Source organism: Dipodomys merriami, unplaced genomic scaffold (genome assembly GCF_024711535.1).
Source record: "Dipodomys merriami isolate MVZ:Mamm:240054 unplaced genomic scaffold, mDipMer1.0.p SCAF_212, whole genome shotgun sequence".
NCBI lineage: Eukaryota > Metazoa > Chordata > Mammalia > Rodentia > Heteromyidae > Dipodomys > Dipodomys merriami.
In genome coordinates this window covers 977,471-999,206 of record NW_027203516.1, presented here as the reverse complement: position 1 = coordinate 999,206, position 21,736 = coordinate 977,471, and the positions used below count along the sequence as shown (strand labels likewise).

Sequence of the window (21,736 nt, the reverse complement as noted above, 5' to 3'; positions counted from 1 at the left end):
TTGAATTAAAATTCTCGGCTACAGCTTAGATTTTACACTCACAAAAAGGTTTGCAGTTTACAAGTTGATACTCCTGGAGAAATAAAACCTAAGAATGTAAAGGAGTATGGGAAGTTCAGTTTGCATCCAGTCTTGGCTGAACAGTCTTTGCAACAGTACCTATAATTAAGCAGCTAAAAGCTGGATTGGAAGAATTGCTCAGGTGATGCAATACTTGTCATGAGTAAGATTGATGAAGAAGAGCTTGAGGCTTTTGCATACATACATACAAATATACACATATACACAGAGGTATTTATATGTGCACACACAAATACACAAATGAAACGACTCTCAGAATATGTAGAAAAGTTAGAAAACAATAGAACATATAGCTTGAGTAAGACTAGAATCAAGTGATAACTTTTAATATTAGAAAGTCCTCAAGTAAACTTTTTTCAAAAAAGTTTGAGAATATTACATTGGTAGAAACCAGAGATAATAAGAGAGTCAAGTAATCATTATTAAAGGGATCAGATCCATGGAGGAATGAATCAGAGACCCCTCAGATGCATCTGAAAATGTTCATATCCTGTGTCAAATGTTAGAACATCTTGAAAAATAGTACATGAACAGTATGAGCATTCTAGTGGATAATATCACTGGAGAAGTTCAGAATTGATCATTGGTATCTAGATTAAATAAACAAAGAAACTATGGCAGGGCAATGTGATATAAGCCAAAAATTCTAGCAGTGAGACAAAGACAGGAGATTAAAGAGTGGAATTACATAGTGATACCTTTCCTGGACCAGGTAGTATATTTTTGTTTTAATAAAACAAAACAAAAAAGAAAAGAATACACAGTTGGAAGTTTGGGGTAATTTTGTCATTATGTTGAGAAGTGAAGTTTCCTCTTGAAATGCAATTAATATATAATCTTCGGTTGGGTTTTAAATTCTCTCTTAATTACAGAACATTCCTAGATGGAAAATAACTCATGATTCCCATCCAAAACTTGAAAAAGTAAGTAATCATCATTTTGTTGGATTCCAAAGAAATGATGAAGGATTACAAAAGCTTAAGCCTGGAAAAATAGCAAAATTTGTCTAATGTAGGACTTTGTAGATCTTGCTAAATTAGAACTGAGATTTAAAATAAATATTTTAGTTTTGTTTGTAATTTCATATTCTATTATATACTACAAAATTCTTTTTAAGTAGAGGGGTTTAATTGAAAACTTCAGAAATGATTCTTGCATTCTATTTGTCTAGAATATTCTTTCAAAAGAGTTATAATTAGAACTTAGTTAATAGATAATTCCAACAGTTCATGCATAAAATGATAATGTGAATAATGTAGACAGAGTTGCCAACAAATGGATGGTATTAATTTATAAATTTAGAAAAAGCAAATTTTTGTGGTTTTGGTATAACATGGTATAAAGAGAATAATTGTGTGAAATCTTCTTTATTCTTCCTATAAATAAGACAGGAAGCAATTTCCCTAATTAAGTGCCTCTGTATACAATGAGAAAAATGCTAGGTTTGCGGTTTGTTTTTATTTTTGTTTTTGTTTATTGGTTTGTCCCAAAGCTTGAACTCTGGGACTGGACACTGTCTCTGAGCCTGTCTATGCTCATGGCTGGTGCCCTATCACTTCAACCTCAGTACCACTTGTGTCTGACTTTTTCTGAGAATTTTATTGGAGATAAGAATCTAAGGAACCTTCCTGCCTGAGTGGGCTTTCAACTGTAATCTTCCGAATAGTAGCATCCTGAATATCTAAGATAGTTAAACAAGTAAAAATATAAATGATATTTACAAATGTTCTGATCTCAAGAATACCAGTGTGTGTGTGGGGGGGGGGGGAATGATGCAACCCAGTTTATTGTGTTGTTCTTTCCACAACACGGAGGACATCACATTAGCAGATGTGTAGTATTTTTTGACAATAGAGATAAGCTATTTGTGATGTAATTAAGGGAGTTTTGAGGTGTACCGTACACGTTCGAAACTGTTGGTCTAGGATGACTTTATGACATAAATCTTGGGATTGATGGACATAGAAATAATAGTTAATCTGATAAGCAGTTGCTTACTCTTGAAGAATTAATTATTACTGATGCTTCATAGTTTTTTCCTCTACCATAATGTGGCTATTTTTCTCTTGACTTCTCAATTTGTAACAACCCATTAGAAAATTCATCTATTGCAGAATTACATAACATTCAAACAGGTGCTGTTTTGAATCTCTCAGTTATGGAATGTTCATAATTTCAAAATGAGTAGTCATTAGTCATAGGAATTTTGAAGAAGACATATATTCTGTCCTCTTAACAACTTATTTACATTTTTTTTTTTTTCTGTTCTGTATGTTTTCTTTTTTTTTTTTTTTTTTTTTTTAAATTGTATTTTATTTTATTTGAGAACATACTGTACAGAGGGGCTACAATTACATGGGCAGAATAATGCATACATTTCTTACCAAGCATTGCAGCCTCCTCCTTTGTTTACCCTTCACTTCCCTTCCCTGCCTCCCCCCTCCCCCCACCCAATTTTACCCCCCTCCCCCCACCCAATTATACCCCCCTCCCCCCCCCACACCGAAATTGTAAAGCTGGTTTTGACATGACATTTTGTACTTCTCATTGTTGCAACAGGTCCACCTGAATCCTTAAACGATTTGTTTGTCCCCATCTCCTCCACATGATATACTGATATCAAATATAGTGAAAGCGGGGGTTACACTGTGGGGGAGGGACATACAAAGCAATAAAGGAATAATCTTATAAATGCATTAGAAATACATGCATGAAAGAAACGAAAACATTAAAATACATATTTAAGGGTTCATTTTCCTAACATCACATTATCTGGCCTTTTCCGCTTGACTCATACCTATACTAGATATTGCAAATAAGGGAAACCATGGGACCTATGCTTCTTTGGGCCTGGCTTACTTCACTTAATATAATTTTTTCCAAACCTTTCCATTTCCTAACAAATGGGGAAATGTCATTCTTTCTGATGGAGGCATAGAATTCCATTGTGTATATATACCACATTTTCTTGATCCATTCATCTACTGAGGGGCATCTGGGTTGGTTCCATATCTTAGCTATGGTAAATAATGCTGCAATAAACATAGTTGTGCTGGTAGCTTTAGTGTGGTCTTGTTTGTAAACATTTGGGTAAATGCCCAAAAGTGGGATTGCTGGATCATAGGGGAGATCTATGTGAAATCTTTTGAGGAACCTCCATACTGCTTTCCAAAGTGGTTGAACAAGTTTACATTCCCACCAACAATGAAGTAAGGTTCCTTTCTGTCCACATCCCCTCCAGCATCTGTTGTTATTAGAGTTCTTGATTTTTGCTGTTCTAACTGGAGTGAGGTGATATCTCAATGTTGTTTTGATTTGCATTTCTTTTATGGCTAGGGATGTTGAACATTTCTTCATGTGTCTATTGGCCATCCTTCTTTCTTCTTCAGAGAAGCTTCTCTTTAAGTCTTTCGCCCACTTATTTATTGGGCAGTTGTTTCTTTGAGGATTTGTTGTTGGGTGGTTTAATTTTTTGAGTTCCAAGTATATTTTTGATATGAGACCTTTGTCCGTTGTATGGCTAGTAAAGATCTTCTCCCAATCGGTGGGCTTTCTATTGATCTTGCCAGCTATGTCATTTGCCCTGCAGAAGCTCTGCAATCTTATGCAATCCCATTTGTCCAACCTTTCTTTGATTTGTTGTGCTTCCGGGTCTCTATTCAGAAAATTTCGACCTGAGCCAAGGAGACCTAGGGTTTCTCCTATTCCATCCTGTAATGTTTTCAGAGTGTCTGCTTTGAGTTCAAGGTCTTTGATCCATTTGGAGTTGATTCTGGTGCAGGGTGATATATAAGGATCTAGCTTTAGTTTTCTACATGTAGTTAACCAATTTTGCCAGCACCATTTACTGAAGAGGCTGTCTTTCTTCCATTCTATTGTTTTAGCTTCCTTATCGAAGATTAGATGGCTATAGGTCTGTAGGTTCATTTCTGGGTTTTCAATTCTATTCCATTGGTCCTGAGGTCTGTTCTTATGCCAATACCAAGCTGTTTTGATTACTATGGCTTTATAGTAGAGTTTGAAATTTGGTATTGATATTCCTCCAGCAGTGTTCTTTCCGTTGAGGAGCGTTTTTGCTATTCGGGGTCTTTTATTGTTCCATATGAATTTTTGGATTGCCTCCTCTATTTCCTTGAAGAATGAGGGTGGAATTTTGATAGGTATCGCGTTGAATTTGTAGATAGCCTTGGGAAGTATTGCCATTTTCACGATGTTAATCTTGCCAATCCAGGAGCATGGGAGGTTTTGCCATTTTTTTAGTTCTGTGTTGATTTCCTTTTTCAAGATTTTAAAGTTTTCATCATAGAGGTCCTTCACTTCTTTGGTTAAGTTAATTCCTAGGTATTTTATTTTTTGTGGGGCTATTACAAATGGAGTTGCTTTCCTAATTTCAGCCAGACTTTTCTCATTGTAGGCATATAGAAAAGCCATTGATTTTTGGGGGTTAATTTTATAACCTGCTACTTTGCCAAAGTTTTGAATCAGCTTGAGTAATTTGGGAGTGGAGTCTATGGGATTCTTTAAATACAAGATCATGTCATCTGCAAAGAGGGAAAGTTTTATTTCTTCTTTCCCTATTTGGATCCCCTTTATGTCTGCATCTTGCCTTATTGCTGTAGCTAGGCATTCTAATACTAGATTGAAGAGAAGTGGAGAGAGTGGGCATCCTTGTCTTGTTCCTGAGTTAAGAGGAAATGGCTTTAGTTTTTCACCATTGAGTATAATGCTGGCTGTAGGTTTGTCATATACAGCCTTTATTGTATTGAGGAATGTTCCATGGATTCCTAATTTTTCCAGAACCTTCATCATAAAGGGGTGTTGGATCTTGTCAAATGCTTTTCCTGCATCTATTGAGATAACCATGTGGTTCTTATTCTTGCTCCTGTTGATGTGATGAATAATATTAATTGATTTGCGTATATTGAACCAGCTTTGCATCCCTGAAATGAATCCTGTTTGATCATGGTGTATGATTTTTTGGATGAATTGTTGAAGTCGATTGGCCAAAATTTTGTTGAGAAGTTTTGCATCAATGTTCATCAAAGAAATGGGTCTATAGTTTTCTTTCTTTGATGAGTCCCTGCCTGGTTTTGGGATGAGGGTTATGATGGCTTCATAGAATGTGTTTGGTAGTGAGCTTTCTCTTTCAATTTCATTGAAGAGTTGGAGGAGTATTGGTGTGAGCTCTGCTTTGAAGGCCTTGTAAAATTCCGCTGTAAAACCATCTGGTCCTGGACTTTTCTTAGCTGGGAGGTCTCTTATTGCTGTTTCTATTTCAATGCTTGATATGGGCCTGTTAAGCTGGTTTAACTCATCTTGGTTTAGTTTTGGCATGTCAATATTTGCTAGGAAAAGGTCCATTTCTGTCAAGTTCTCAAACTTATTAGCATAAAGTTTTGAGAAGTATTCCCTTATAATGTTCTGAATCTTGGTTGTTTCCGTGGTGATGTTTCCATTCTCATCTCTGAGTTTATTAATTTGGGTGTGCTCTCTCCTTTTTCTGATAAGGTTTGCTAAGGGTCTGTCGATTTTGTTAAGTTTTTCGAAGAACCAACTCTTTGTTTTGTTGATTCTTTCTATAGTTTTTTTGGATTCTAATTCATTTAATTCTGATTTAATTTTGATTATTTCTTTCCGTCTACTGGATTGGGGTTTATCTTGCTGCTCTTTTTCAAGGAGGTTTAGATGTGTCATTAAATTGTTAGTTTCCGATCTCTCCAATTTGTTGATGTAGGAGCTCAGAGCTATAAACTTTCCTCTGAGTACTGCCTTTGCTGTGTCCCAGAGGAGCTGGTAATTTGTGTGTTCATTTTTGTTGAATAGCATGAACATTTGAATTTCCTTTCTAATCTCTTCCATGACCCACTCATGATTCAGTAGTGTGTTGTTCAGCCTCCATGTGATACCGGACTTTCTTTGGTGGCTTTTGGTGTTGAGTTCTAATTTTATTCCCTTGTGGTCAGAGAGAATGCAAGGTATAACTTCAATGTTTCTGAATTTAGACAAGTTTGCTTTGTGGCCTAAAATGTGGTCTATTTTAGAAAACGTTCCATGTGCTGCTGAGAAGAACGTGTATTCTGATGCTGCTGGGTGAAATGTTCGGTAAATGTCTGTTAAGTCTAGTTGATCTATGCAGCTGTTTAGATCTGCGGTTTCTCTGTTGAGTTTTTGCCGAGTTGATCTATCTAGTGGGGAGGGTGGTGTGTTAAAATCCCCAACGATTAATGTCTTTGGATCTATCTGGGATTTGAGGGAAAGTAGTGTTTCTTTGATAAATTTGGGTGCTCCATTGTTTGGCGAATAGATATTTAGAATTGTAATATCCTCCTGAAGGAGAGATCCTTTAATTAGTATGTAGCGACCTTCTTTATCTCTTCTCACGAATTTTAATTTGAAGTCTATTTTATCTGATATTAGGATTGCAACTCCCGCCTGTTTATGAGGGCCGTTTGCTTGGTAGATTTTGTTCCAGCCTTTAACCTTGAAAATATGTTTGTTTTTACGGGCAAGATGTGACTCCTGCAGGCAGCAGATAGAAGGGTCTTGTTTTTTAATCCAACTAGACAGTCTATGTCGCTTAATTGGAGAGTTCAGTCCGTTAACGTTAAGAGATAGGACTGAGAGGTATTTGGGAGTTCCTGCCATGTTATCCACCTTCTTGGGGGCTGTGAAAACTGGGTTCTTCCTAAGGTTCTTGGATTCTCCGTTTGTGTGCAGTTTCTTGGCCTTTGTTGCGTTCTTGTTGGTTTTCTATGTGTAGGACATCTTTAAGAATCTTTTGCAGGGCTGGTTTGGTGGAGATGTATTGTTTCAATTTTTCTTTGCTATGGAAGGTTTTTATTTGGCCTTCAGTTATGAAGGAGAGTTTAGCTGGGTACAGTATTCTTGGTTGATAGTTGTTTGTTTTTAGGGCATGGCATACGTCATTCCAGGCTCTTCTTGCTTTGATTGTCTCTGCTGAGAAATCTGAGGTAATTCTAATTGGTTTCCCTTTATAGGTGATTAATCTTTTCTCCTTGACAGCTTTAAGGATCTTTTCCTTGGTCTGGGTTGATCCTGTGTGGATTATAATGTGACGGTGGGATGTCCTATTCTGGTCTGGTCTATTTGGGGTTCTAAAAGCTTCTTGTATCTGAATAGGCCTATCTTTTTGTATGTTTGGGAAGTTCTCTGCTAGGATCCTGTTAAACAAATTTCCTAGACCATTAACTTCTGTTTCTAGGTGCTCCTCTACACCCATTATCCTTAAATTGGGCCTTCTGATGGTGTCCTCCAGGTGTTGGATAGACCTATCATATTTCTTGGACTTGTCTTGGATGGTTGTATGTTCTTTCTCTATAATATCTAGGCTGTCTTCAATCCCTGAGATTCGATCTTCTGCATGGTCTAACCTGCTGTCAAGACTCTCTACTTTGTTTTTTATCTCTTTTCCTTCTACTTGGTCAGCTTTGATGGCTTCAAGTTCTTTGTTGAAGCTCTGTTTTAGGTCTTGTATGAATTTCTTTACTTCCTTAATTTGGTGTTCAGTGTTTGTTCTCAAATCACTTAGTTGAATGGTTATGGTTTCTTTGGACTCCCATTCCTTCTGTTGGGTTCCATTCAACATTCCCTTTGTGGTCTCCCTGACTTCCTTCAGCTCTTTGTTAATGGATTCCATGAATGTCTTTAGTGATCTTTGTGTATTCTCTACCTGGTCTCTTAATTCGTGAATTACTCTTTGATTAGTTTCCTCCCTTCTGTGGGATTCCTGCAGTTCTCTTTGAGTGTTCTCTGCCTGCTCACGCCATTCCTCCCTTTCTCTTTGAGTATTCTCAAGTTGTTCATGCAAATCCTGTATCAGTTTTTGAGAAGCTTCCTCACGCTTATGATATTCCTGTATAAACTTCTGGGATGCCTCCTCTCTCTCCCTATCACGTTCATACAGAGTCCTTTGTACATTGTCAAACTTCTCATTTATCATGTTTGCTATTAGTGTTTGTAGAGCTATTTGGGAACTCTCCTCTGGGTTATTCTTTATCTGTTCTAATCCCTGATTATCAAGGTTGGGAATTGAGATACCCGAATTTGCCATTTTTCTTGTGTTTTTCCGGCTTACTCGGCCCATTTGAGATAAAGATTGCACCAGTTTTGTGCTAGAACACTATCTTAAGGCAACCATCAACCAAAGTTTGCATTTGTACAGTCAATAGTCTACAGATACAATCTAGTTCAACAGATACATCTATTCAACATCAAACGACTATATGTTAAAGGACTTCGAACCGCAGAAAAGAATTTGGAAAACCAGAAATTATTAGGATTAGTGAGAGATGTGGGTAAAAAATAGGAATAGATTGGTGTGGGGAGGCACAAGGAGAGTTAACTATGTCCTACTCACAGTGCAGGAAATGGGTTGGGTAGGATGCAAGTAGAGAGAGAGAGAAAAAGAAGAGACGGAAAGGGGTATAAAGAGAGACCAGAAAAAGAATAGAAACGTAAAAATTAATGTTATTATAGAGGTTAAAAGACCGTCTATTTAGAGAGGAATGTGAATATGTTCAGAGAAGGGGAGGGACATTGAGGAGATGTGAAAAGCTTTAAGGGAGAAGAAAAGATCAGAAGTTCAGTAGAGGTAGATAAAAAACAAAAAGATAATTAAGAAAGAAAGAAAAAGAGAAAGAAGACAAGAAAAGAAAGGAAAACTCTCATTCACGTAATTCTGAAATAAAAATTATAAGATGAGAAAAAAAAGTTACTGGAAAACAATTATTTTTTCAGAAGAGGCAAAAATTAAAGATTGATAAAAGTTTTAGAAGGGAAAAAAATTTATATACATATATATATATATATATATATATAAGGTAACAAAAAACAAAAAACAAGCAAAAAAAAGAAAAGAAGAAGAAAAAAGAGAAGAAAAAAAAAAAAAGAAAAAAAAAAAAAAGAAGAAAAAAAAAAAGTCTTTTGATTTTTTTTTTTGTTTTTTTGTTTTTGGGGGGGGAGGAGTGGGAAGAATCCTGTATCTCCCTTTTGTCTGCAACCAGTCTCTTGGAGTCTCTGGTCAGCTTGAGGTCCTGTGGCTTGATTGGTTTCTTAAGTCAGTTGGTTGGAAGAGGCAGAAAAATGCTCTGCTTTACCCAAGATTTTGAGATCCCCCTCCCAGGTTAGTTTTCTGGGAGGGTGGTCTGCTTTGAGAGTCACAAAAGAGGGGGATGTGGTGATGAGGCTAGGTTCTGGGTGGAGTTGAGGCCTTTCAGCAAACAGTAGCTTTTCCCTGGGGCTATTTTGTGATAACTCACAGCGCCCAGCCTGGAGCCATTCTCAGGGTTTCTGTTTTTCAATTGATTGTGGTGGCTGCTAGAGGGAGGGGCAGCCTCTGGCTCTGGTTACCCAGTGAGGCTAGGCTGGCGCCTGTGCTGGGTGACTTTTCCCTGGATGGAGCTGAGTCTGGCAGGTCACTTCGGCGTTAAGTTCTTGTGACCTGCTAAATGACTCATTTTATTCCAAGGCCTGAGCTGAAGCTAGCAGCAACTCCGAGCTTTGTCGGTATCCAAGATGGAGATCACCGGTGCTGGGGGGGGAGGGGTGGCCTTCCTTCCTCTGCTCCCTGAGGAGTGAGGATGTCGGGCTTGTACTCACGCTGAGTCTTGGGTTCTGGGTCGTCTCTGGTGCCGAGTCTTGGATCCTGGGTCGTCTCTGGTCTGCAAGCTGCAGGGTGAAGATGTCCGCTCTTTGTTGGTTCTTGCTGGTGTTGAGTAGAATCCGCTCGGCCGCTGCGTCTGGCTCCTTCGTCCCGGACTCTCTGTGTGAGCGCTCAGGTATGGCCCCCGGCTGTGGTCTCTGCCGCTTGCGACCCTGTCGCCGCCGCCGCCGCCGTGGCGGCTGCTGGCGACCACTTGCCTTGGCTTCCCCTCTCTTGTCTAACTCTCTGTCCTGTGATGGCACACTTGGTGTGATTCTCTGGCTTAGGACTGTTCACTGGAACTCTAAAGCTGCTTTCTATGCGAGAGCTTGTTCAGATTCCAGCTTCTCCTCCGCCATCTTCCCGGAACTCCCAACTTATTTACTTTTAAAAGTTATGGGTTTCCATAGAATTAAACTGTTTTTGGTTTTAGTATGAGAAAGTACTAAATTTATTCCTTTTTTCAAAATATTGGCAAGTTTATTATGAAAATATTGTCTTGTTGGATAACTTTCAGGTTGATTGCCCTCTGATTCAAAAGGGGTAATAAATTAAAATTAGATGCCAAATAGTATTGATTTAAAAAAGTTATACAAAGTATAATATTTACCAATAAATTAAAATTTTATTTCCTGCAACTTATTTTTTAAATTTAATTTTCTTGTCAAAGTGATGTACAGTGGGTTTACAGTAATTGTAAGGTAGTGAATACATAACTTTTCAAACTTGTTAACCACTCTCTCATTTTTCTCAGTTTTCCTTTACCCCAATACCCCTCACAAGTTGTAATGTACATTTCCAGCATATTGTCTTGTGAGTATTGCTATTGCATTGGTTTTCTCTTTGTCCTTTGTCTCTCCATTTTGTCGTTCCTCTTCCCTTCCATAATTAAGGCAAATGTATACACAATACATAGGGTATCAAAATCAAATACAGCAGGGGATAAACCATATGGGAAAACCCCAAAGAAAACAGAAATCACATATTACATTGAAAACAACAACCACAAATAAAAATCTGTTTCCATATGTTGGAGTTCATTTTTCTCAGCATCACCTTATATGGTCATATATGCGCATAAAAAAGGCACTGGAAAATAATAGTTGCATGGACACTACATCATGAAAATAACATGTTAACTGTTTTTGATGGTAAAGGTGGAATTAGGATTGGTGAATTCAGTTTCTGATGAATGAATTTCAAAAGAATTTAAAAATTATGGCAGGTAAATTTTTAATTGTTCAAACTTTTTAACAATTTAGCCTATTAAGAAAATTAAAATTGCCCTGGAGAATAGGTTTTCATGCACAGAAATCCATGCAGACTTAGTTGAGAGGGAGCAATGTGGTTGAAGATGGCTATTTTTCACACTAAACAAACAAACCACAGAAACCTTGCTATAAATCCTGTAGATTCCCTTGAGAATTGTCCTTACCGAAGAAATGTACTCTTACTGTGTGAAACAAGGTTGTAGTCAAATTTAAATTCAAAGTTAAATTCAAAGTTCTTAAAAAAATAAGACATCAAAATTTGTGAATTAACCTTTAATTACCAAAGGGCAATTTTCTGAAACAGATAATTTGTACCAAAATATTTAGGGAGAAACTGCCCTCCACAATGAATGAAGGTATTGGGTTTACACTCTTCTGTTTGTAACCCTTTCCATAATGTCTTTGCACGGGAAGCAGTGAAACAGCGAAAAAAATCTGATTGGATACTTCAAACCAATGATTTCACATTTCTAAGTAGCTCACAAAATATAATATCCTTATTAACATAAGATAGTGAAGACTTCTCTTATTCCATAACCCAAAAGTGTTGGGATCAGAAAAGAATTGAGCAAATTGAAAAGGCAAGAAAACTGTTATTAGACGATTTAGCTAAGCGTATTTGCTTCAGCATTGGAGGGAGGCCAAAACTTTTTGATATAGATTGTTGTGTTAATATTTTTGCTACCTAAAGTGATTTTACAGAGCCTATTTGGCTCATTACAAATGCAAAACCGATTGAATGAAGACATGAAAATAAATTCCACATCCAAATAAAGAGTTTTAAAAGAGAAACCATGAAGATGTAGCAGTGGGGGAGGCCTTATGGTTCTTCAGCTTTATTAGACTTGAAGCCAAGAAGCTGTGATTAATTGGAAAGCAGGCAAGAGCTAAGGGGAGGATACAGAAGTATTGTCCTTTGTAACAGACACTGTCATCCAAGGTATGGTTGATTTAACTCTCTTCTCCTCCATACATCTTGTTGAGCAAATGCAAGACCAAGAGAAAAATAATCTATTGAAAGACTTTTGCAAAGAATAACTTCACTGTTCCTGATATGATACCAAAGGAGAGTCTTAAAAGAGAAGATAAAAGTAGAGTACTCTTCGGATTCCTCTAAGCATCTTGTTAGCAAAATATATCTTTAAGGTTAGAAGTGATTGAACCAAAAATTGGTGGAGTACTTATTTTTGTGGGCACTTTAGACACAAGAAGACTTCAAAGGTAAAAGAAAAAAAAAGTATATCTAAATATTTGTGATTACAGCATCTTGGACTGATTTTTTGGAGAAAAAGTTTTACATTAGAGTTTGTCCTCATTAACATAGATGTTGGGTTTTCGTGGTAACCAAATGCAAGGGGGAAGTTTAATGGACTCGCTTGGACAAGTAAACAGCATGATAGAAATAAAAAAGGCAAATAATATTTAGTGAATTACTTTGACCGATTACTCTGCCAGAACAAAGAAAGAAAGATAAAATTCAAAATCATTTGACTTACAAGTATGAAAAAAGGGACTAGGAAGGTGGTTCAGTGGTAGAGCACTTGTCTTGCATGCCTGAGGCCCTGGGTTCGATTCCTCAGCACCACATAAGCAAAAAGAAAAAAGCCGGAAGTGGCACTGTGGCTAAAGTGGTACAGCGCTAGCCTTGAGCTGAAGGGCTCAGGGACAGCGCCCAGGCCCAGAGGTTAGGCTCCACGACCGGACCCACAAAAAAAAAAATTAAAAAGCAACAACAAAAAATATGAAAAAAGAGGATTGTTCTCTTTCCAGTGGAGTAGTGGGTTCTTGAAGTTGTTTCTTTCATTCTATCTTCACAAGCTATCAAGTGTGGCTGAGGACTGGAGTATCCAGTTCAGACAAAGGGATCTCGCAGAAGAAAATAACTGCTGCACATGTAGGTGATTTATAACTTTAGAAAATCTATTTAGTTCTGTTCAAAATTCTCCCTTACCCCAAACTGCCCTCTTTGAACATCTTTGTTTGCTTTTCCCAATATTGTCCTTCATGAACTATTTAACAGTTTGAGAGGTCATATTCATACTCTCCAAAGATTGCTGTTTGGTTGTGATTTTTCTGTGTTTTTGGTTTTTTTTTTCACTGAATTTCAAAAGGCTGTGCAAGTGTGTTACAATTAAATATGTCCATCTAATTGTCCAATGCTCCAGGATCAGAGTCATTCCTTCTATTATTCTCAACTCAACCCTTCTCCAAGATTTATTTCCAATTTACCACTTCCTTTATCACATGTGTACATTGAGTATTCTTGCTGTACTTGCCCCTTGTTCCATTTTTCGTTCATTCTATGTCTTGACTATTATTCCTCTCTGGTTTCAAGTTCCTGATGTTCATTCTGTTAAACTGTCTGTTAATACATTGAAAGGTTTATATATATATATATATATATATATATATATATATATATATATATATATAAATTCCATGGAGTTTCAATCCTAAATATACTTGAATTGATATCAGCTTGTATTTCCATAATTCATTCATCTGCAATAACAATTTGAAAGACTGGGGACGTGAAGCACCTAGACATGATATTATTCTCACCCATTTGGAAGATTAATCTTCAGTAAATAAGAAAATTTAAAGATAACTTAAATGTATTACTAACTACCAGTTTTTATAAATGGCTTTGTACAATGGTTTGGGATTATTTTATTTTACATGGGATAATATTTTCTACTACCTATAAATTTTATAAAAAGGAGAAAACTAAAATTTATTATTATGGAGGAATATGATAGAAATAGAAGACAGATTTTATGTTTGCCACATCTCTGATGAGTACCCATATTCAAGACTTAAAGTCATATTTCTTAAGGAAAACATAAAACAACATATGATACGGCAACTAGTGACTTTTTAAAATGTACCTTATTATGTGATGAAATTTACTTTTTAACTAATGTTTGGGCTTGAAATATGGGAGGCTGATCTATTTAAAACATTTCTGGAAGGCATCTACTGAACAACACAAATCTTGGGGGGCACTATTTCTACACTGTATTGAATGGTTGAACCTATTTGACATTAGTGCTGGGTAAGTAAATCAACTCTATTGTAACTTGCTTCTTCCAATTGAAAAACTTGTAATGTCAGTAAATATGATCTACTTGTCAAATGCTATTTTGGTGAATGTGATTTTAAAAAGTTTATTTGAAACTGAATATGCTTTCAGGAGATTAATTGTAGTTTATCATTGGTTTGAGAATGACATTTTTATACTACAGAACCAAGTTTTACTGAAGTACCTGTGTTTTGAAGCACTAAGGATCTTCTCAATTAATGTTTTCCTGAATTATATTTGACCTCTAAGTCAAATTTTCCTAGCCTTGGTAGACCAATTATGGATCTATCGTTCCAGGAACTATTTTTTGGCCTAGTTATGCTGGAATGAAATCTTTCATTAATTATTAGGACAGGAGTATTAAAAATATTCTTATGACATTTGTGATCTTTTTTACTCATGTGGGCTGGTCATCTGTAAATTGAAAGTTTGAATTACAGTACTTTCATTCAGATTTTGTGATCTCATCTTTCATTTTAAGTTGCCTTGCATTTCACAAATGCTTACTGCTAAATCCTCTGTCGCATGGAATTGGGGCCCTGAAATATTATAGGAAATGAGAAATTGAGATGGATCTTCAATTACTTTCTGTTGGCATATTGCATGGGCTTAGGTGCGAAGTCTTGCCCTTGTTATCAGATGATACAGATAAGTGGGACCTGGGATTCTAGGACATGTAGGTCCTGCAGAAGAATAATATTTTTAGGCATCATATCAGCAAAATCAGGGAAATGTTGAGAAAACCAGTTTGGGACCAGTGAGTTGAAAAAAATCAGAGTAGCATAGTAAAATCCCTTATAGATTGGAGGAAAATAAATATTTTTTTTTAACCATGTGAATTCAGAAGACCAAGAACAATAAAAGGTATCACAAATTTATACTGACGACATTGCACTGATACTTCTTATATTCTAATATATATTCTAAACCTAATTATTTATATTCCAATCTATTTATTGGAATAAATATCAATTTATTTGTCGAATTATCAATTCTATTAAGATTCACTGTGAAATATAAAAGCAGCACATATAAATATAAAAATATAACTATATATAATGTAAGGAATGTGAAACAATGTTTTGCATTGTTCTGTTGTGGTTAGGTTATCAAAGGCAAGTCTGTTTTAATGTATTATTCCATTATTTCTACCTCAGTGCTTGGTAGAGTTAGAACTAAAGCTTTAATATTTGTAGACTTACATCCTAGAGGCAAGAGGAAACACTGTGATTAAAACATTACCAATTTAAGGCCTAATATCGAGGAGAAACATATTGACTTCTGGAGCTTTGGAAATATTTGGTGATAGAAAGGCAGTAGTATAAGTTCCTGCCTGGTTGGATGTTAGACAGGCCAGGCCATTAGGTAATCATGCATATGAAAAATTCTTTTCACCTTCTTGGCTTTAGCTACTTTTGAAATGGTAGTTATAATAAACAATTATATTTTGATATAATACCTTCTAGTCTGAACAGTTCTGTCTGAACTGTTCATCTCCCTATGATCCCTTGTAACTAAGATTAGTTTTGTTCCAGTAAGAAAATCTTTGCTGTCAGGGTAAGATATTCTGCTTGGTCTGTTCCTACATGGAAGAAGAGCAAAGGGTCAGGTAGACATTTGTTTCAATAAGACCTCATTCGGGAAGTTTTAAGCTGCAGAAGTTTAGAAGTAGCTTTTAAGCAAGGCTTACTTTGAATCCATTAGCTCCATAAAGCTAACTCAGTTGATAAATAAGTACTTGAAAAGCCATCACCTTCGAACCTAGGTATAAAGGCTTCAAAGTGTGATCAAATTTAAAATGAAAAAGACTTAAAATAGTCATTGACAAAAAATTGCAAATGTGAGCAATCATCCGAACAATAGAAGTATTTTTTCCATTATACACAGAATTTTAGAGAAATGAGATCAATAGCATTGTTAGTAACAATAAGGTTTCCTTGTTACAAATAGGCAACCAAGGATATATGCCTGTTTAAAGATTGCATCATTACCTACTTAAATTCACAGGATACTACATGATTCAGCAACACGTATACCAAATTACAACAGTACAGAGATTAACATCGCACTTGCACAAGGATGATATGAAAATTTGTAAAGTATTCAATATTTTTCATTCTTCAGATGCAAGAAATGAAAAACAGTTATTGAAAAGGTGATTCCAAAATTACAAGTGTAACAATACATGTAATTCATATAATTTAAAGTTAGTGTGACATCTGTGTAATAAATCTTCACCTTAGAATGGCCTTTACATAGCATAATCTTTACAAAGCTTTTGAAATTAGATAACATTGTCATTTTATCACAAAGAAGTAAAATGTTGTAAGGACCTAGGAAAAAAGGAATCTTAAACCGTTTGTATATGGAATGCAATCTGAAAGGACACATTTATTAATGAATTTATATATTATAAAACTATGTAGAATTCAAAGTATTATATCTAGGAGAGAATGAAATAGATTATGGACATTATACAAACAGAACACAGAATATTTTAAACTATACATTTTTCAGCCATGCACCATAAATATCTTTAGTTTCTGTACTACCCTTTTTTTGGGGGGGGTCCTATCCTGGGGCCTGAACTCTGGGCCTGGGCGCTGCCCCTCAGCTCTTCAGCTCAAGGCTAGTACTCTACCACTTGTGCCACAGCACCACTTCTAGCTTTTTTCTTTTTGCTTATGTGGTGCTGAGGAATCGAACCCAGGGTCTCATGCATGCAAGGCAAGCGCTCTACCACTGAGCCACCTTCCCAGCCCCTGTACTACTCTTTTAGCAGATAAGTTAAAATTATTTCTGATTTAAACAATCACAACTTGCAGAAATCATTATAGATGTATGCATACAACTTGAATATATTTTGACATCAAAGTCAGGCAATTCACCTGGATGAATACCATGGAATCCATGAATTTTTAAAGTAAGATATTGCTGTTGTTTTGCAGTGAAAATATTTTGTACGGAGACAAAGGATGGACAGCATTTTTTTTAAATTTAAGAAACTTAACCAAACCATTAAGACTTAGAACAAATTGTACAGCCTTCCACAACTTCAAAGATGTAGTAATGCATACTTATCCTTTTGGCAATATCAAATGCAGTTTTTTCCAAATTGTTCTTCAGACCTGGTTTGATATAATTCAACAGAAAGAGATCAAACGTATCATTTCTATTTCTATTCCCAGCAGAAGGATGCAAGGGGGTCGAGGCCATTAGTTTGGGCATTGTTTTCTGCATCATGATGAAGTAAGAAAGAAGCCACTCTGGTATTATTCCACGTATAAGCACTGTGCAGAGGTTTCCAGCCATTCACAATTATTGCATGAATACCTGCCTTGAGCCATCAACTCATGGACAATGTCTAAGTGTCCACGTAGGCTTCCCAATAATGAGGGGTAAACTCATCCTCATCCGTAGTATTCACATGAGTGACCTTTCTGGAAAGTACTCTTGGCATTGTAGTAAGCCGATTATTTTCGGCAGCCCAAAGAAAAAATTTGCTTGGCTCCTTCTCCATTTTTTTTCTTGCAACTGATACCATTCCTCACTTTTTCATCTTTTTCATCACAATTGTCTAACCAGGGACTTTTCCTGTCCAATGAAGGAATAGGTCCAGGCTAGGAAAGCAGCTAGAGAAGGCAAGCCGATTGTATCTGTGACAAAACTTTGTGGAACGTGGTATCAAGTATTATTTACTGGTGATCCACTTGCGCTGGAAGCATGATTCAGAAATATTGCTTGCTGATTCTGAACTATTGCTTTGATCATTATATTCTCCAAGAAGAAAAAGTGAGACTCAATTGATAGGAAAGGAGTACTAAAACATTTTGACTTCTCATTAAGCTGATTTCTCATTAAGATGATTCTCATTAAGATGATTGAAGGTTCGATCATCAAAATCACATGAAGACAATAGATACTCCTATTTTTTAACTGAAAACAATTGTCTTTAAAAAAACAAGGAATTTAAGTAGTCGTACAAAGGACTTCTATTTTACTACTGCAATGAGCAGTAGTAAATGAGCTCTCTTATGCTATTTTTTGGGGGGTTCCTGTCCTGCAGCCTGAACTCTGGGCCTGCGTGCTGTCCCTCAGCTCTTCAGCTCAAGGCTAGTGCTCTACCACTTGAGCCACAGCGCCACTTCTGGCTTTTTTCTTTTTGCTTATGTGGTGCTGAGGAATCGAATGCAGGGCCTCAGGCATGCAAGGCAAGGGCTCTACCACTGAGCCACCTTGCCAGTCCCCTATCATGGTATTTTTTGTTTATGGTCTTAAGAAGAAATTTACTTGCTTAAATTTCTGACAGGACAATATCTTCACTGTACATCTTCCTTATGTACTCTGTTTTAAAATACTATCTAAGTATGTGCATTAGATAAGTATAGTGGAAAAAGTAGAAGCCACACTGGTGGCTCATGTCTTTAATCCTAGCTAATAAGAAAGATGAAATCTGAAGATTGTGGTTTGAAACGAGGCCAAGCCCCCCAAAATACATTAGATTCTGATTTGGAAGTAACCAGCAAAAGGTAGAAATGGAGCTGTGGTACAAGTAGTAAAATACTAGCCTTGAGGAAAACTAAAACAAAAAAACAAAAAATTCAGGGACAGCGCCAGGCCCTGATTTTAAGTCTTACTATTAGTACCAAATGAATGAATTAATTGATTAAAATAAGTTAAGTGGTCACATGTGGAGATGCAAGCAAAATGTAACATGCATGGTGACTGGATTTTGTATTATTTTGTAATATGGCAAATTATCAAGTGTTAATAGGTTATAATTGAATCTTCATTATTATAAGAAATTTTGAAAAAATGCAGTAGTATTGAAGTCTTTTAAAAACAATTATATTCACAAGTTGGAGAGTCTTTAATTCAGGCTTAGGTCTTGGTGTCTATGATTTTTAACCTCTTGTTCCTAACATTAATGATAGTTCAGACTGCGTTTTTGGGTATATGAAAGGTAAAATATTTATCTGGGATCACAGGTGATTTTTATATCAGTCTTGCTTTAAAAGCATTTTTAAGTAGTACCTTTCTCTCAAAATGTGAGGTATAAAAAGCAGTCAAAATACTTCTAATGGTAAACAACTTAGGTGAGTTACAATGAGGAAATGATTGGTCCATAAGACCTGCAGTCTGTTTCCATCAGGAAATAGGAAGGTCATTCTTTAGTAAGACTGTGTTAAACAGAGATGGGATCCCCAGGCTGAATCATGGGACAAAATATGATTTCTACTATTTTGAGCTAGAAATCAAGAATGTTATAGTTTAGCAGTTCCTTTCACCAGGGAGGTATAAATTGATTATGAACTTGTAGTTTTCATATTACAGTTATCTATTTTCTAACAAAGATAAGTGAACTATTATTAGAGTGTACACAATAATTCTGGGATATTTTCTTAGAATTAGGAGACTAAGTGCTGGTATTTTAGTCATAAAATAGAATGAAGTTATTTGATACAGTGGGAGATGGGTCTCAGGCTAACTCATACTACGTGTGCATTGTTGTACTAGTAATTCCAACTCTGAAGACTTCAATATCATCATCCAAGAATTTAAAATGGAAGTAGTTCCACTTTACGGAATTATTGTGAGTATTAAATTAGATACCATAGGTAATGTACTTGGATAAACAATCTATCAGCATTTGGCACATTCTACTTGTTAATTTATCCTGTAATGAATTCTAACATTTTTACTGTGATTTCATAGTGTGTCTTTATGATGTGCAATGTGATGTATTGATATTCATAGCATTGATTACTTTTCTCTCACTTTAAGGAAAATACCTGCAAAAAAAAAACTTTCTGAGGAGGAAATTATTATATTGACTCATGGTTTTAAGAGAGCACAGTTTAAGATCAGAGATCTCCATTTTTTTAAATTATATTTTGATTATCTTAAATAGTTGTACAAGGGAATTTCTATTCAACAAATCATTTTTTTTTGTCGGTCGTGGGTCTTGAACTCTGGGCCTGGGTGCTGTCCCTCAGCTCTTCAGCTCAAGGCGAGCGCTCTACCACTTGAGCTACAGCGCCACTTCTCAACAAATCAGTTTTTTTAAGTACAGTGGATCTTTACATAATTTTCCTACACCCTTCCCAACCTTGCCCCACTTTAAATTTTTCTAGTTCCATACTATCTCCATTGAATATTATGCCTTCACTCTCTTCCTCCATAACTCTCTTTATTCCTTCCCTTTGAATTCCCATTACATCTTCCAAGTGATAGTTTCCTGGTATTCATTTTGTTGGATTAAATGTTCAGTTTTATAAGAAATTACACTTTTAAATACTCTGCTGCATATAGCATGCTTTGGTTAATATTGATGTGAAAAGTTGAATAAAGTTATAGTTTCCAAATATGAGACAGCACATGGATCCTTTGTGTGTCTGGCTCTGACTTAGTTTATTTAACATATTTTTAGATCTATCCATTTCTTTGCAAATAATGTAACAGTCTTCATAATGGATGAGGACAATCCAATTGTGTATATGTGCCACACTTTCTCTATCCATCCCTCCGCCAAAGGGCATCTGGGCTGTTTCCATAAGTTGGCTAAGGTGAATAGTGCAGCAGTGAACATGGTTGTGAAAATGATTTTACGGTAACCTTTTGGAAGAATTCATCACTATCTTTCTGGGAACAATCTTCTAGCCAGTTTTCCAGAATAAGCACATCCCTCCCTTCATCTCCACTACAACGTATTGCAAATCCTCAAAAACACACTACCCCCTATAGGTCTCAATAAGCTAAAACCACACTGTGCCCTTATTCTTTCAATACATTTTTTTCATAATTGTACACATAATTTAGTGAGAACTTCTATGTACTTTCCTAATGTGGGAATGAGGGAGATGACAATGGAGTAAAAGTAAGAAATATGCAATTTAATTAGCTATTATCATATTAAAAATAATTTTCAGCTCTAACTCAGCCCCATTTCCTATTATTTTAATCTTTATTTTATTACTTCATCTATCCCTTAAATTATAACAGGTGAGTTAAATACAAAGGCAAAAAGTGTGGTTTGATTTTGACACTCATGTGTGAGGATGAACAATATTGGCAAATAAATTGGAATTAATATCTATTATCCATTTTGTTAAAGGACAGATGGTTTTCCCAAACTGATTCTCGCAATTCATATTCCATTCAACAACGAGAAAAGTGCTACAATTCCCTCTGTTTTGCTCCTTATTAACTTTTATTTCCACACAAGCCTTGAATTCTTTTCTTGGAAAGTAAAAAGAAAAAACAAGTTAACTTTTTTTCTTTTTTTAAAGTTTTATTTATTTTTTATTGTGAAAATACTGTACAGAGGGGTTACAATTAGATGAGCAAGATAATGAGTACATTTCTTTAATAAGCATTGTAGCCTCCTACTTTGTTTCACCTTCTAATCCCTTCCTATCCTCCCCAACCCCTCACCCAATCCTCCCCCCCACCCAAGTTGTAAAGTTCGTTTTCAACATGACAACTTGTACTTCTCATTGTTGCCACCTGTATCCTTATTTAAACTACTTGTTGTTCCCATTCCCCTCCACAAATCATACCAACATCAAATACAGTGAAAGCAGGGGTTATTCCGTGGGGGAGGGACATACAAAGCAACAAAGAAATAATCTTATTAATGCG

The 21,736-nt window shown here is 36.0% G+C and overlaps 1 pseudogene; it reads left to right on the top strand.

The window, feature by feature from the left end:
* The first annotated feature begins 16,110 nt into the window (after positions 1–16,110).
* On the top strand, positions 16,111–16,209 carry LOC138834349 (U6 spliceosomal RNA; annotated as a pseudogene).
* Positions 16,210–21,736: the final 5,527 nt, after the last annotated feature.